The sequence below is a fragment of the Pelobates fuscus genome, chromosome 2, assembly GCF_036172605.1.
Source record: "Pelobates fuscus isolate aPelFus1 chromosome 2, aPelFus1.pri, whole genome shotgun sequence".
Lineage (NCBI taxonomy): Eukaryota > Metazoa > Chordata > Amphibia > Anura > Pelobatidae > Pelobates > Pelobates fuscus.
Window position 1 is genome coordinate 371,082,688 of NC_086318.1, and position 17,742 is coordinate 371,100,429.

The 17,742-nt window shown below is 43.7% G+C and overlaps 1 protein-coding gene across 1 annotated transcript in view; it reads right to left on the reverse strand.

Moving 5' to 3' along the window:
- Nucleotides 1-17,742, reverse strand: part of ABHD12 (abhydrolase domain containing 12, lysophospholipase) — a 144,294-nt gene that overhangs the window by 83,055 nt on the left and 43,497 nt on the right. The gene's annotated exons all lie outside the window — the stretch shown is intronic.

A 17,742-nucleotide genomic window follows, 5' to 3' on the forward strand; every position in this document is an offset into this window, starting at 1 on the left:
TACCGAGTACAGAGCCCAGCTAGGAGTACCAGACATTAGCAATCACTCCAGCTCTATGTCTGTCACAGTATTATTACGAGTACAGAGCCTAGCTAGGAGTACCAGACATTAGCAGTCACTCCAGCTCTATGTCTGTCACAGTATTATTACCGAGTACAGAGCCTAGCTAGGAGTACCAGACATTAGCAGTCACTCCAGCTCTATGTCTGTCACAGTATTATTACCGAGTACAGAGCCTAGCTAGGAGTACCAGACATTAGCAGTCACTCCAGCTCTACGACTGGCACAGTATTATTACCGAGTACAGAGCCTAGCTGGGAGTACCAGACATTAGCAGTCACTCCAGCTCTACGACTGGCACAGTATTATTACCGAGTACAGAGCCTAGCTGGGAGTACCAGACATTAGCAGTCACTCCAGCTCTATGTCTGTCACAGTATTATTACCAAGTACAGAGCCCAGCTGGGAGTACCAGACATTAGCAGTCACTCCAGCTCTACGACTGGCACAGTATTATTACAGAGTACAGAGCCCAGCTAGGAGTACCAGACATTAGCAGTCACTCCAGCTCTATGTCTGGCACAGTATTATTACCGAGTACAGAGCCCAGCTAGGAGTACCAGACATTAGCAGTCACTCCAGTTCTACGTCTGGCACAGTATTATTACCGAGTACAGAGCCCAGCTGGGAGTACCAGACATTAGCAGTCCCTCCAGCTCTATGTCTGTCACAGTATTATTACCGAGTACAGAGCCTAGCTAGGAGTACCAGACATTACCAGTCACTCCAGCTCTATGTCTGTCACAGTATTATTACCGAGTACAGAGCCTAGCTAGGAGTACCAGACATTACCAGTCACTCCAGCGCTATGCTGGCACAGTATTATTACAGAGTACAGAGCCCAGCTAGGAGTACCAGACATTAGCAGTCACTCCAGCTCTATGTCTGTCACAGTATTATTACCGAGTACAGAGCCCAGCTAGGAGTACCAGACATTAGCAGTCACTCCAGTTCTACGTCTGGCACAGTATTATTACCGAGTACAGAGCCCAGCTGGGAGTACCAGACATTAGCAGTCACTCCAGCTCTATGTCTGTCACAGTATTATTACCGAGTACAGAGCCTAGCTAGGAGTACCAGACATTAGCAGTCACTCCAGCTCTATGTCTGTCACAGTATTATTACCGAGTACAGAGCCTAGCTAGGAGTACCAGACATTACCAGTCACTCCAGCGCTATGCTGGCACAGTATTATTACAGAGTACAGAGCCCAGCTAGGAGTACCAGACATTAGCAGTCACTCCAGCTCTACGTCTGTCACAGTATTATTACCGAGTACAAAGCCTAGCTGGGAGTACCAGACATTACCAGTCACTCCAGCTCTATGCTGGCACAGTATTATTACAGAGTACAGAGCCCAGCTGGGAGTACCAGACATTAGCAGTCACTCCAGCTCTACGACTGGCACAGTATTATTACCGAGTACAGAGCCCAGCTGGGAGTACCAGACATTAGCAGTCACTCCAGCTCTACGTCTGGCACAGTATTATTACCGAGTACAGAGCCCAGCTGGGAGTACCAGACATTAGCAGTCACTCCAGCTCTACGACTGGCACAGTATTATTACCAAGTACAGAGCCCAGCTAGGAGAATTAGACATTAGCAGTCACTCCAGTTTCATGTCTGGGTCTGGCACAGTATTATTACCAAGTACTAACTGAAATGGGAACTGTAGGGAATGCACAACAATAGGAACACACCTGGAAACATGGTCTGATTTTCAAAATTGTATTTACAATTTTGGCCCACAACAGGCATTGTATCACGCACTGTAGTTAGGAGTCCTGTGTCTGGATTTAACAATAGTTCCGTTCAGAACAAACAGCAATCTTGCGGAACAACCCAGCTACTTCAGAACCTCATGTTGGACATATTAAATGTGCTCTAAAACCGTCCTGAAATATCAAGTCCTCACTTGCAGAGGAGTGCATTTCTACAATTGAGCTTGTTTGAAACATCCAGCACTGCAATCCTTTAAATTTAACAACTTGCCTCATACCTGACCAAGCCAATCCACACTCCGCTTGTCTCAGAACACCTGTACCTTATATATAAATCTACCAAGAAACTCAAATGTAACCTTTAGCTGCTTATAGCAAGCAACATTAACCCTTTGTTTACCAGAGTGGGCAACTGTCAGTTATTTGCCAAATAGAGAATAGTAGGGAATAAAGATTTCAAATTTTATGTTAAACACAGCCAATTTGGTAACATTTTTCAAGTCTACTTTGTTTTTAAACATACGAAATTAAGCCCTGCGCTTAAACTCCCACGGATCCAGGGCGACTGCAATGACTATAGTACACATCAGCCCCAATACATGCAATAAAAATGAAAAAATTAAAAGTTACTTGCGCACTATCCCAAATCCCAATGCAAATATAAATAATGACTGTAGTACACTACTTTGTTTCCAGTATGGTTAGTTTGGTCAAAATGTGAAACTAAATTTCAGGTTTATTCAACTGGGAATTACTTTACTAAACCGTGAAATGTTGGGATTTGAAAAACAAATTGCAAAATTGAAGCATAAACTGAGGGGTGAGGTCAAAGAAGCCAATCCAAATAAATCACCAAATCCTATAGTTTATTTAGGCCTAAAACTTGAAAACCCACAATTTGCACTTTTTTTTTAGAAAGAGTACATTTTTCACATACAGAGTTATTTTAAAGGGAAACTCCAGTGCCAGGAAAACAATCAGTTTTCCTGGCACTGGAGGGTCCCTCTCCCTCCCACCCCCCAATCCCCAGTTGCTGAAGGGGTGAAAACCCCTTCAGTGACTTACCAGAGGCAGCGACATGTCCCACGTCGCTGCTTCCTCCTCCCCCGCCGCTCCTCCTTCTGCTTACGTCGGCCGGTGGGCGAGACTGATCTCGCCCGCCGGCCGGGGAGACCTAATGCGCATGTGCATTAGCGCACCCCATAGGAAAGCATTTAAAATGAATTTCAATGCTTCCCCATGGGGAATAGAGCGACGCTGGAGGTCCTCACACAGCGTGAGGACGTCCAGCGACGCTCTAGCACAGAAAACCTGTGCTAGGGACCAGGAAGTTCCCTCTAGTGGCTGTCTAATAGACAGCCACTAGGGGAGGACTTAACCCTGCAAGGTAATTATTGCAGTTTAAAAAAAACTGCAATAATTACACTTGCAGGGTTAAGGGTAGTGGGAGTTGGAACCCAGACCACTCCAATGAGCAGAAGTGGTCTGGGTGCCTGGAGTGTCCCTTTAAGTAAGAACGTGATTTTCGAAATCAAGGTGAAAAAAGCTGCACTGGAAAAATTCTCTACGCTAGCTATGCTTTCAGTTTGGTTACTCTGACCTTAATTTGAAATTCACTTTGAATTCTCACGTCAGTGCATAGTTGTGGGGAAGGAGAATGAATCCACTCAAAAAAAAAAAAATCTATCAAGATCATATGCGTTACTGTCCCTCCCCGTGTACTTCTGGTTTAAAGCGAGAACACAAAAGGAGCATAGCATTAGGTTTAAAATTTCAGGTGGTATTTACAAAAACCTCAGCAATCCTGCTAATTCCATTGTGCATTCAGTGGCTGCAGCTTGTGAGAGAAAGGTGAGCAAAGGGTGTGGTTTTGGTGTGGCCAGAGTTTTCTAACATTTCACTGTCTTTTCAAATGTCATTCCAAGCAGTCAAACCCTCTCAATTCTGCTTTTTAAAGAGACACTATAGTCACCAAAACAACTTTAGCTTAATGAAACCATTTTGGTGGATAGATCATGCCCCTGTAGTCTCACTGCCAGTTAGGCACTTTGTTTATGAAGCCTAGTCACACCTCCCTGCATGTGACTTGAACAGCCTTCATAAACACTTCCTGTAAAGAGAGTCATCTAATGTTTATCCTTCCTTTATTGCAAGTTCTGTTTAATTTAGATTTCCCCTGTGATGTTAATAGCTTGCTAGACTCTGCAAGAGCCTGCTGATTAAAGTTCAATTTACAGAGCAAGACATACAATTGTTTAAGGTAAATTACATCTGGTTGAAAGTGAAACCATTTTTTTTTTTTTCATGCAGGCTCTGTCAATCATAGCCAGGGGAGGTGTGGCAATGGCTGCTAAACAGAATCAAAGTGTTTTACCTCCTAAATGGCAGTGAATTGAGCAGTGAAACCTGAGAGGCATGATCTATACTCTAAAACTGCATCATTAAGCTAAAGTTGTTTAGATGACTACAGTGTCTCTTTAAATGGAACTGAATTATGACTAGCTTCTAACATAAATGTGAATACTACATATGAAGTACAGAGTTTTTCCTCTATCAACATGCTAATCTATTTATTCGATATTTGAATTACAGCAACCGGTTTGATGAGACTAAACACTAGAGTTTGACAAACTTGTTTGCATAGTGTTAATAAAACAAACGCACATTATCTATCAGGTGTGCAAATAAACTATAAAAAAGGAATGAGGGAGAGGGCCAATAAACAGGTATCATACTTCAACCCAATATCTTGCTAGAAGAACACAGAATGCTTTTTGTAGTAAAAAATACATTTATATTTTTAAGGTTGCCCATTTTCACCTAGGTTTTATATAATAGTATTCAGAATGTGCCACACTTAGAACAAAACAATCGCTCTGAAACGGCAAAGTGACAGTTTCACCGGCAATCGTTTACCACAGGGCAATATCTCATTCTCTTTAATTGGGAAATCTAATTTTCTTCATTAAACGTTTTTAAATATATTCTCAGCACAATGTCAAATCGTTCAATCCACTGAAAGGCCTGACTCAATTGTTGCCATTTGAAAAGGCCTGGTTTAAGGAGTTTTATAATTTAAAAAGTGGTATTGTCACCAAAAGGGGTCTCTCCATAAACCAGTTTAGAACAATTATACAAATAAACAGATTTAATTCTTTTCATCTAGCAAGCTATGGTTAGCTTACTGGGAACGACGGCATGTCAATAAAATCAGTATCGAGTTTTACTAAAAAACATTTCTCCAGACAAAATTCTGTGAATATAGTTCAACTCAGAACCATTTGGCAATTTTCATATTTACAGATGCCAAATGCAATCAAAACATGGTCCTCCTGACCAAATCTGTACAATTTGTTTGAAAACATTCAGTTTTTTGTTTTTTTTTTTTTTAAACAGTACTTCTTCCTATTTAAAATAATAATAGGATCTGGATATTTAAAAACCATTGATTTTAAAAGAATCGGAACAAATGCATCTGGTTGGATGCCAGTGATAAGAAGGGAACTAAAATAGATTTTGTGCAGTGCACGCATTCCATTCCAGTTTAAAAATGCAATGAGGGCACCAGGGATTTGATTACAATCAAGCAAAACTGCATTAAGTATTCTTCAGCCGTAACCAAATATCAAACAAGGCGAGTGACCATCCACTAAGGTAAAGTTACAACAAGGTAACACAAAGCCTACATACTTGTCAAGATAATATTATACAAATAAGACCTGAAGATGTTTATAGAATGCCACAGATAAATCTTTCTACTAGAAGCACGTTAGAATACAGTAATTGCAAGAGGAAGAGGGGTGGGAATTAACATGCATAACTCGTCAAAAGGTTACTGGTTAATACACACTTTGGCCCAAGTTTGATCATTTTTGGCCAACGGTGAAGTGTGCTACAAAATAAAGAGTACTTTGTAAATTAACCAAATTAAAAATAGTAACAAAGAAATTCTGTGTTCTCCAACAGGATTTTCCCATTTACTAACAAATTTAAAGGATCACTATGGGCCGGGATACAAACTATTGTTCCTACATGTTAGACTACATATGCTGATTAATAAATTAGAGTTGTTCTGGTGCTTTGAGTCCCTTTAATATGACTCATTTTAGTTCACCTCCATGGATGACTATTGTGTTTTGAATACATGCTAGTGATGCAGCAATATGAGCATTGACCATTGACCGTTCGTGCTCCAATTTATATCATGCGTGGCATTCAAAACAAACCTCTCAGAGATACTGCATATCGTCCATGCCTTAGATGTGCATACTGAACACGTTTTGACCAATTAATAGGGTGTTTTGGAACCACTCTCACTACTAACGCAGTAAGAGATTTTCACCTTGAACCAAATTTTGACCAAATGTCATATTATAACACACCTTCAATTTACAGGTGTCTCATTACAAGGCTTTGTTAAAAACCTGAATTGCACTGTCTCAAAGCATAGCTTTTCCATGTAGTGGGTCAATGGCACCATAAACTCTTCAGGTTTTTGAATCAGAATGGTGCTAAGATAACTTTTTCCAATCTTTCATTCCAATTACTTCGTACACTAATAAGGCAGAACATTAAAGCAGACTTTGTAGCATCCTCTATAAGCCCTGTCAGAGAGTCAGGCATAATTACACTTACCAGAGATAATTAACAATACCCAATAAAGTTAACACCAGTGGAAACAGGTAAAGAAAAAAAAATTAAGATAAATATACAGGTTAGAAAGAAGATTCCTCAGTTTGTTCTTAATGTACAGAACGATGGTGGAACCGCACGAGGGTTGCACATGCGCTCTCGGCGGAATGGGAAGGAACCTCATGTCGCATCAAGATCATAACGAGGCTTGGGACACATTGAATGCAGAAGCAATGAAGAAAATCGCGAACAGATGAGATTTAACAAATGGACACGCGGCTTCCCCGTTGAACAAGCAACTGGCATTTGCGACCACAAGATGGCGGGTGCCACGTACTCCTTCAAGCAATAATTATAACCATGTCCTGCACCACGTGAATAAAAAATCCTAATGGGCCCATGGCCTGCTGCTCCGAAGAGCCAGGCAAGCGCAATGAGTCTGCATACTGAGGCTAACCGTGAGGAAAAGGGCTCCAGCCACACCGGGGACCGGAGAAATAGGCTGAGACTCACAGCAAGATGCACAGCCTGCTGGATCATGGGACCATCGAGGGGATCCCCGTTACCCACACAGGACTTACCTGAATGCCACGCAGCACCCCAAGATTACCACGCAAGTGGACTGCTGAGCCTCCTGCAGGGACTTCTGTGGAGGGTCTGTGAGTCCAGGGCTGGATCAGGGACTAGCTCTATCTGACAGGATACCCTTGCAATGCATCTTGCCAATGAAACAGCCATTGTGCTTATTTTTATTATTTTGCTTCTCTTTTTGTTAGGCTCTCATTTATAGCCTGCTTGGGGGGCCTCTGAGGGGTCTTTACTCGAAGCTTGTCTGCCTATGCAGCTAGTCACGGCCTACCCCATAAAGCTTATTTCCAGTGCATATAGCCTGCATACGTACTACCCTACTGATCTTATCAATCTGCACTGTGTTCCTCTTGTCATTTTTTATGTTTCTTTTTTATACAAAAAATTGCTGGTTTTTCTGTACACTTGACATGCTATGCTGTGACAGCTTACTTCTAGACTACCCAATGTGTATTAAGTACTCTTTGATATGTCAAGTACAACAAAAATAAAGAATTATTAAAAAAAAAAAAAAAAGTTAAATAATTAAAAAATTTAAACCACACTAGACCGAAATGTATGCCAAAGTACAGATTTATTACAAAAATTGGGAGGGAATTCTGTACTGCCACTATACAAGGTAAAAAGAATTTAAGGTAAGTAGAGTTTCGGTTCCCTGTCCTATAGTGGCAGTACATTATGGATATAGCAAAATCCAAACAGGGTGGGTCTGATCAAGTAACAACAGCTTGCAACACCTTATGCCAGAAAGATGCATCTGTCAAAGAAAAGATGTATAGCCTGTAATGGACATTGAAAGTTTTGAATGAAGACTATATGGCACCCCTACAAATGTCTGATATCCCTTTGTTCTCCAGTATTTGAGTAGAAATTGGAAGTTCCCATGGTGTGCTCTATGACTGTGTCTCACGTTCTGAGAATCACTACAAACTGGGCCATCAGGGAATGGTGGACATTTTATCCTTCCTATTCTTATGCAAGATTCTTAGAATTAGAGAAACCAGGAAAAATACATATGCCAGCCGAAATTTCCATGGGATTGAGAGTCCATTGGAAAAAATATGGGTAGTCTTTTCTGTTCATGGAAGCGAAAGTCCAAGCTTTCTTGTTTGTTTTTGTAGCAATCAGATCCATTGAACAGTTCCTGAATCTTGCAAGACATTTCTCTGAATATATCTTTGCTTACGAACCAATCTATTTGCTTCCATTGTTATTGGCTTAGATAGTCTGAAATTGTGTTGTCTATACCTCTGATGTATGGTGCAGATAGGTCGTCAAAATTCTCTTCGGCCCATTTAAAAATTAGAGAGTAGAGTACGGACAACCTTCTCACTCTTGTGCCTCCTTATATTGTGTTACTGTGGTAAGGTTGACTGATTGAATTCCTACTGCGTCATCTCTGATGTAATCCTGAAAGGCTAGAAATGCTTTGCATACTGCATTAATTTCTCTTAAGTTTGAAGATTGCTTTGGGTCTCAGTGACTCCACAAACCCTGGTGCATAAAGAGATCTACTTGCGCACCCCAAATGATTCCGAATGCATCTGTAGTAATTTAAAGCCAGGTTTTTGTTTGTTTTTTTGTCTGAAGCGCAGGTCTTGAGGTAGAAACTTTGAGTGGATCCACCAGTACAGATCAGCCCCAATACATACAGTAAAAAACAAAGAAAAAGTTACCTGCGCTCTCTCCTAAATCCCTTTGTATATTTAAACAAATGACCTCCTCTTAGGAGAAAGTGCAGGTAACTTTTTCTTTGGTTTTTACTGTATGTGTGGTGGCTGATGTGTACTGTGGTCGTTGCTGCCGCCCAGGAGTGATGGGAGTGAGCACAGGACTTATCTTTTTGTATTTGTATCAAACAGCTATGTTACAATGCTGCCGCCCATCCCATGTGTTCCCTATTAATGGTTATTAAGTACCTTGACGTTGGCAGGCGGGCATTCCCTCCAATGGTCATTGGAGTAACTAAATGACCTCCATTTGTTTAAATATACATAGGGATTTAGGAGAGAGCGCAGGTAACTTTTTCTTTGTTTTTTACTGTATGTATTAAGGAGACAGAGGCACTGCAGCCAGACAACTTCCTGGGTGCCTTTAATGTCCCTTTAAGCATTTTATGATTAAATGTACGAACAATGTAGAAACCATGTCTCGTGACTTCAGATTCACTTTACGGGTAAAGAAGCTAGAGTTGGTCTGCAGTAAATATTTCTCACAGGACTACAGCAAACAGCAAGGGAATAGTTTAAACATGCAAGAAAGGAAAACATAAAATGGAGCCGTGTTACTGTATCTAGGAGACATTCAGGTCACACAAACATGTAAAACTGAGCCTAAGACACTTTGCCTTGCATATGAAAATCTAAATGCGAGACAAATGTTTTGAAATCTTACATTTGTAAAACAGCTGGGAGAGGGATCTGAATAAAACACACACTTGAAAAAAATAATAATAAAAAAAAAGCTACAATCAGAAGGTACACTTGGCAATAATCACAATTTTTAAGTAGTTAGTTGACTTAAAGGCAGTATCTGTTTTATATGTTGCTAGAATCTTTAAAAGTATAAAACAAACTGTACATTTTGTTCCGTGTTGTGCTTTATTTTTTAGCCAAACCCCTTAAAGAACTAAGTGGATTCCTGAGACCAAAAAGAGGTGCATTCCGTACAAATGGCAGAACAGAATGGAATCCAAATGGGTAAAGCCAGAGGAGAACATTGATGCAGCAGTAATATGACTAGCTAAGAAAATAATACTTACTAGAGACAGTGCTGCTTCTTTGAGATAACCAAAGAATAATAAAAAAACTAAAAACTAGACCATCTAGTAAAATCATAGAAAGGGCCACTGTCAGGTGTATTGCAGATCTCACAGATAACCACAAAAAGCATGGATTGGCCACTTAGAAGATATGGGCAAATATTTAAAGAAGTTAAAGATAATTAATATTACGGGTATTAAATTGGAGACAGCATTTTTTTTTCTCCAGAAACTATATTAGATGTAACATTAGGTATAGCATTATCTACGGTAGCTAGAGTAATTTTGCATTTCATGACATGGGATGCAGATATATCTTCAAAGTCCAGTTTATGTTCTATGTTTTTGGAAGACAATATCCTCTTCCATAAACTACTTGATGAAGCAATACAACGCTTATTAAAGGACAAGAAGGCAATGCTACCACAAGACTGGAGTATACGATGATATATCCGTGTACACAATTAGATCACATTCAGTTTTATTTACACACTTACAGAGTAATTCTCTGTTTGAAATGAAAAGTAAATTCCAAAGTTATGACCAAAACAGCCAAACTAAAAAATATTCTCAGCTAACCTTCCAGTACGGCTGGCTACCTTGGACTAAATTTTGAAATTCACTTTGATTTCTCACTTTAGTGATTTAACCATGATATAATTGGCAGTGTTTCACCCCCTCACTAGAAGGTCTTCTGGGGAAAAATATAAACTACAATTTTCTTTCAAAATGTAGAGTATATAGTTTGCACACAAAGTTACAGCAGCATAATAAGATTGCTACTCAGTGGTACTACAGGTATAACTTGTCCTCCTTGGAATGCAATAGGTCTGACAGAGTCATATAAAACTTATAACAGAATGTAAATATGACTGTATCCAGTCCTTTGCACATTGCGTACGTGAATAGAGCGTGCATGTCATACAAGTCCACACCTGTTCAGACATGCTTATTATAGGCTCATTCCTGAAAGCATTAATTTCTGATAAACAGAACGATTGAATATAGATCTGCATATCGCCTACACCTCCTAAACAGCAGTATATGCAATATGCTCAGAATGCTACAATCCCCTGGGATTTGCAACAGATTAAGTATTTAAAGGGACACTATAGTCACCCAGACCACTTCAGCTCAATGAAGTGGTCTGGGTGCAAGGTCCCTCAGGTTTTAACCTTTCACATGTAAACATAGCAGTTTCAGAGAAACTGCTATGTTTACATAGCAGGGTTAATCCAACCTCTAGTGGCGGTCTTCCTGACAGCCGCTAGAGGCGCATCTGCATCTGCGACGCTGGATGCGAAATTGGCATCCAGCGTGCAGAACGTCCATAGGAGAGCATTGAGAAATGTTTTCCTATGGACTGTTTGAATGCGCGCCCGGCGATGGATTAAGGTAAACGTCTGAAGGGGTTTTAACCCCTTCAGCGCCAAGTGAGAGGGACCCTGAGGGCACTATAGTGTCAGGAAAACGGGTTTGTTTTCCTGACACTATAGTGATCCTTTAACCCCTTAAGGACCAAACTTCTGAAATAAAAGGGAATCATGACATGTCACACATGTCATGTGTCCTTAAGGGGTTAAAGGGAACCTCCAGTCACCAATATAACCATCATGCATGTATTTTTTTCTGCACGCTCAATTTTGTACAGATTTTGCAAATGAATTGTTTCACAGCACTCGGCAAATTAACACTGCCTTCCTCTAGCCCAGTGATGGCGAACCTATGGCACGCGTGCCACAGGTGGCACGCCGGGCCCTCTCTGTGGGCACGCGGCCATAGGTTTGCCATCACTGCAGAGTAGGCGCCTGCCTACCCGAAACGGCAGGCGCCTACTCTGCTTCCATGTCGGCAGGACCGGAAGCAGGGGGGAGGGATCGAGGAAGCAGCTCTCCTGTCCTCCCTCGAGCTGTGTGGAGCGTTGCCGCGCGTTACCATGGCAACGCTCCACACAGCATCGCGCGGGAGGACAGGAGAGCTGCAGGACCTGTCCTGTCCTGCATAACACCACCGGACCACCAGGGATGGCTGTGTTCCCCCCCTCCCCTTCACTAAAGGTAACAAGAAGGGAAGGGGGGGATACTGATTTAATTACTTACCCCCCTTAGCTACAGCACACCCTACTCCCCTTACCAACAGACCCCTACCATAGCACCCCTACCCCCAGCACCCCTACTCCCACTACTCCCAGCACCCCTACCCCAAGCACCCCTACTCCCACTACCCACAGCACCCCTACCCCCAGCACCCCTACTTCCACTACCCACAGCACCCATACCCCCCTTACCCACAGCATCCCTACCCCCAGCACCCCTACTCCCACTACCCACAGCACCCTTACCCACAGCACCCTTACCCACAGCACCCTTACCCACAGCACCCCTACTCCCAGCACCCCTACTCCCAGCACCCCTACTCCCAGCACCCCTACTCCCACTACCCACAGCACCCCTACCCCAGCACCCCTACTCCCACTACCCACAGCACCCATACCCCCCTTACCCACAGCATCCCTACCCCCAGCACCCCTACTCCCACTACCCACAGCACCCCTACCCCAGCACCCCTACTCCCACTACCCACAGCACCCATACCCCCCTTACCCACAGCATCCCTACCCCCAGCACCCCTACTCCCACTACCCACAGCACCCCTACCTCCCTTACCCCCAGCACCCCTACCCCCTTACCCCCAGCACCCCTACCCCCTTACCCCCAGCACCCCTACCCCCTTATCCCCAGCACCCCTACTTCCACTACCCACAGCACCCTTACTTCCACTACTCACAGCACCCCTACTTCCACTACCCACAGCACCCATACCCCCTTACCCACAGCATCCCTACCCCCAGCACCCCTACTTCCACTACCCACAGCACCCCTACTCAGCACCCCTACCCCCAGCACCCCTACCCCCAGCACCCCTACTCCCACTACCCCCAGCACCCCTACCCCCAGCACCCCTACTCCCACTACCCACAGCACCCATACCCCCCTTACCCACAGCATCCCTACCCCCAGCACCCCTACTCCCCCTACACACAGCACCCCTACCCCCAGCACCCCTACCCCCTTACCCACAGCACCCCTACCCCCCTTACCCACAGCACCACTACCCCCAGCACCCCTACCCCCTTACCCACAGCACCACTACCCCCAGCACCCCTACTCCCACTTACCCCCAGCACCCCTACCCCACTTACCCCCAGCACCCCTACCCCCAGCACCCCTACCCCAGCACCCCTACCCCAGCACCCCTACCCCCCCCTACCCCAGCACCCCTACCCACAGCACCCCTACCCCCGCACCCACAGCACCCCTATCCACAGCACCCCCACCCCCGCACCCACAGCACCCCTATCCACAGCACCCCCACCCCCTACACACAGCACCCCTACCCACAGCAGCCCCACACACAGCACCCCTACCCACAGCAGTCCCACACACAGCACCCCTACCGCCCCACAAACACAGCACCCTTTCCTCCCCCCACACACAGCACCCTTTCCTCCCCCCACACACAGCACCCTTTCCTCCCCCCACACACAGCACCCTTTCCTCCCCCCACACACAGCACCCTTTCCTCCCCCCACACACAGCACCCTTTCCTCCCCCCACACACAGCACCCTTTCCTCCCCCCACACACAGCACCCTTTCCTCCCCCCACACACAGCGCACCCTTCCCCCCCCACACACAGCGCACCCTTCCCCCCCACACACAGCGCACCCTTCCCCCACACACACACAGCACCCTTCCCCCCCACACACACAGCACCCTTCCCCCCCCCACACAGCACCCTTCCCCCCCCACACACAGCACCCTTTCCGCCCCCCCACACACAGCACCCTTTCCGCCCCCCCACACACAGCACCCTTTCCGCCCCCCCCACACAGCACCCTTTCCGCCCCCCCACACACAGCACCCTTTCCCTCCCACACACAGCACCCTTTCCCCCCCACACACAGCACCCTTTCCCCCCCACACACAGCACCCTTTCCCCCCACACACAGCACCCTTTCCCCCCCACACACAGCACCCTTTCCCCTCCCACACACAGCACCCTTTCCCCTCCCACACACAGCACCCTTTCCCCTGCCCCACACAGCACCCTTTCACCTCCCCCACACAGCACCCTTTCCCCCCCCCACACACAGCACCCTTTCCCCCCCACACACACAAGCACCCTTTCCCCCCCACACACAGCACCCTTTCCCCCCCACACACAGCACCCTTTCCCCCCCACAGACAGCACCCTTTCCCCCCCACACACAGCACCCTTTCCCCCCCACACACAGCACGCTTCCCCCCCCACACACAGCACCCTTTCCCCCCCCCACACACAGCACCCTTTCCCCCCCACACACAGCACCCTTTCCCCCCCACACACACAGCACCCTTTCCCCCCCACACACACAGCACCCTTTCCCCCCCACACACACAGCACCCTTTCCCCCCCACACACAGCACCCTTCCCCCCCCACACACACAGCACCCTTTCCCCCCCCCCACACACAGCACCCCAACCCCCCACACACAGCACCCCACACACATTACACACAGACACATACACTGCACCCCTCAATGCAGTATATGTGTGTGTTCAGCAGTCTTTATGTATTCAGCAGTGTGTGTGTGTGTATTCAGCAGACTGCGTGCGTGTATTCAGCAGACTGCGTACTCAGCAGTGTGCGTGTATTTAGCGGACTGTGTGTGTATTTAGCAGTCTGTCTATGTCTCGGTGTGTGAATGTGTTCAGCAGTCTGTGTGTATGTATTGCATTTGTTGGAGATACTAATATAAGCTTAATTTATATCATTATTTAAAATTTGTATAATTTAACTCTACGTTGTGTTCTTCTTTTAAAACAAAAGTTGTTAACTGTACGAGTAGTTTTTTCTAAACGTAAACCTCAGTATTCAGGTTTAATTGTCGTGTTGGCACTTTGAGGGAAAAAAAGTTGGCATGTATTGCAGTTTGGGCACTCGGGCTCAAAAAGGTTCGCCATCACTGCTCTAGCCCATCTCATGTTACAAAAAATACTTTCTAGTCACTGGTTAGAGTACCTGACCACGATATGTCACGGCTTCCTTTCTGCCACTCCCTATTATACTGCTGTGTTTTTTCTAATAACACGGTTATTTATTATGACAAACGGTTTATGGCAGTTAACGTTCAGCTAACATCTTTTATATGGAAGGGAAAAAAAGGGGGGGGGAGGAAGGGAGTAAGATTATTACTTTTTTTACTGCAATGCATAAAACACTAACATCACCTATAAAGTATGTTAAAATGAAGACTCCTCCAAAAACCATAACCACTACAGAGCGCTGGAGCAAGAATTGACAGGTGAGTACCAATATAACTGCTCTCAAATCATTTACTTAATGTATCATTATGATAAGTTCAGTATATTCTGCCTGGAAACTGTTGTATGTTACAAGACCATTCCAACATACATTTTAGGGCCCCTACTATGTCCTGAAAATAAGTTCCCTCTAATCTAGCAGAGAGACACTCTTCTACACTCCACCCCCAGAAGATTATTGCTAATGATGGTATCTCAACCAATCCAATGCTTTTCAGAGAGAAGCATTGTTGGACAGTGCAAATGAGTAGCAACTGCTGCTATCCGCTTATCGCAATGAAGCCAGCGTTGATAGCAATGAGGTGTTACTAATAGGGGTTTGTTTATAAAAGTGCAGATTTTGTTTGAAAACAGTACTTTAACCCCTTAAGGACAGAGCTTCAGAAGCTTGTCTTTCACTTAATGACACAAGCATTTTTTGCATTTTTTTGCTGTTTGCGTTCAACTGCAATTTGCATTTTACTAATTTATTGCACCAACGCATATTATATACCGTTTTTTAAAGGACAGAAAGGGCTTTCATTTGATGTAACATATATTTACATAAATGCTTATTTATTATTAAAAAATACAGAAAATGCAAAAAAAATGGAAAATCTTGATTTTTTTTTAACAGTTTTTGCAATAATAATGTGTGCACAATTAGTGCAGGTTAAGGAAAGTAATTAAAAATAAATTCATTTAGTTGTTCTGATTTACAGAATATATAATGTGTCTGGGATTTTAAGTTTTTTTTTGGTAGTTACAGGTCACAAAGCACAAGGAGTAAAATAAACTTTTAATGTGGAGCGATTTTAGAATTTGGTATGTTTGTCTTGTAAGCTTAATAGCCATAAAAGAAAACAAAATTGCCACACAAAAGTATATATTTATATAAAGTAGACACCACAGGCTATTTACCTAAGGTTGTTTTGACACTTTCTACGTAGCCATTTTACCGCCAACCTCTGCTAAATATTGGAGTAAAATTGTGTTTTTGGGGGGTTTTCGCACACAAAACTTATAACAAAGAACTTCTCATGTGTATTTTGTAAAGTTGGTGTGTGCTATTCCTGTACAAAGTTTTATTATGTGTTCAGTTACTTCTGCTGAGTACAACGGTACCCCCATTGTATGTCTTTGGCACTATTTTGTGAAGCTACAGTGCCATATGGGAGACCTGTCCATTTGGGGTATTATAACAGTTTGACTGTTCAAAAAAAAAACCACAAAGGCCTACCATTTGTAAAAGTAGACACTCCAGGGTATCTCATAAGGTGCATATTGTGCCTTAACATGCCCCCATTTTTTTACCATTACATGCCAAAGTATGTGGTAAAAAATAATTTTGTGCATTTTTTACATACGGATTGCATTTTTGCTGGGCATTTTGTATATTTCATATGTGCCACTAAGTTCAAACCCCCCAAATTATGCTCAGCTAAGTCTTCTGAGTAAAAGGACACCCCCATTGTATGTCTATGGCACTATTTCGTGAAGCTACAGTGCCATACAGGAGACCTGTCCTTTTCAGTATTCACAGTAGAATTTTGAGAGACGGATTTAATGAGCCTATGCTTCCATTTGGGGTATTATAACAGTTTGACTGTTCAAAAAAAACCACAAAGGCCTACCATTTGTAAAAGTAGACACTCCAGGGTATATCATAAGGTGCATATTGTGCCTTAGCATGCCCCCATTTTTTCACCAATATATGCCAAAGTATGTGGTAAATAATAATTTGGGGCATTTTTTTTTACATACGGATTGCATTTTTGCTGGGCATTTTGTATATTTCATATGTGCCACTAAGTTCAAAACCTCCAAATTATGCTCAGCTAAGTCTTCTGAGTAAAAAGACATCCCCAATGAATGTCTTTGGCACTATTTTGTGAAGCTACAGTGCCATATTGGAGACCAAGCCATATCAGTTTTTACAGAACTTTGGATTTTGACGCTGGGCCTATGTGCAATTTCTAAGCATCTTCGCAGGTTTTAAATTCAAACTACCCCACAAAGGCCTACCATTTCTTAAAGTAGACACCCCAGGGTATTTCAAAAGGCATATTTTGAACCTTAGCGTGGGATCATTTTTCCGCTAGCTTGTACCAGGTGTGGTGGTAAGAAGCGTTTTTTCTGCCTTTTTGACACACAAAGTGAGTTTGCACAGTATATTTTGCAAACCTTATGTGTACCACCACTCTATAATACTTTATATGTTGCTCAGCTATGTCAGCTGAGTACAAAAATACCCCCGTATGTACCTTTGCCAGGTATATGTGGACATCAGAGGGGCACATTTGGGACATAGTCATTCCAGTTTTTTTCAAACTTTACATTTTTACGCTGTGCCCATGTCCCATTTTAGAGTATTTTACCAGGCTATATAATTCAAACTAACCCACAAAGGCCTACCATTTCTTAAAGAAGACATCCCAGGGTATTTCAAAAGGCATATTTTGAACCTTAGCGTGGGATCATTTTTCCGCTAGCTTGTACCAGGTGTAGTGGTAATAAGCGTTTTTTCTGCCTTTTTGACACACAAAGTGAGTTTGCACAGTATATTTTGCAAACCTTATGTGTACCCCACTCTATAATACTTTATATGTTGCTCAGCTATGTCGGCTGAGCACAA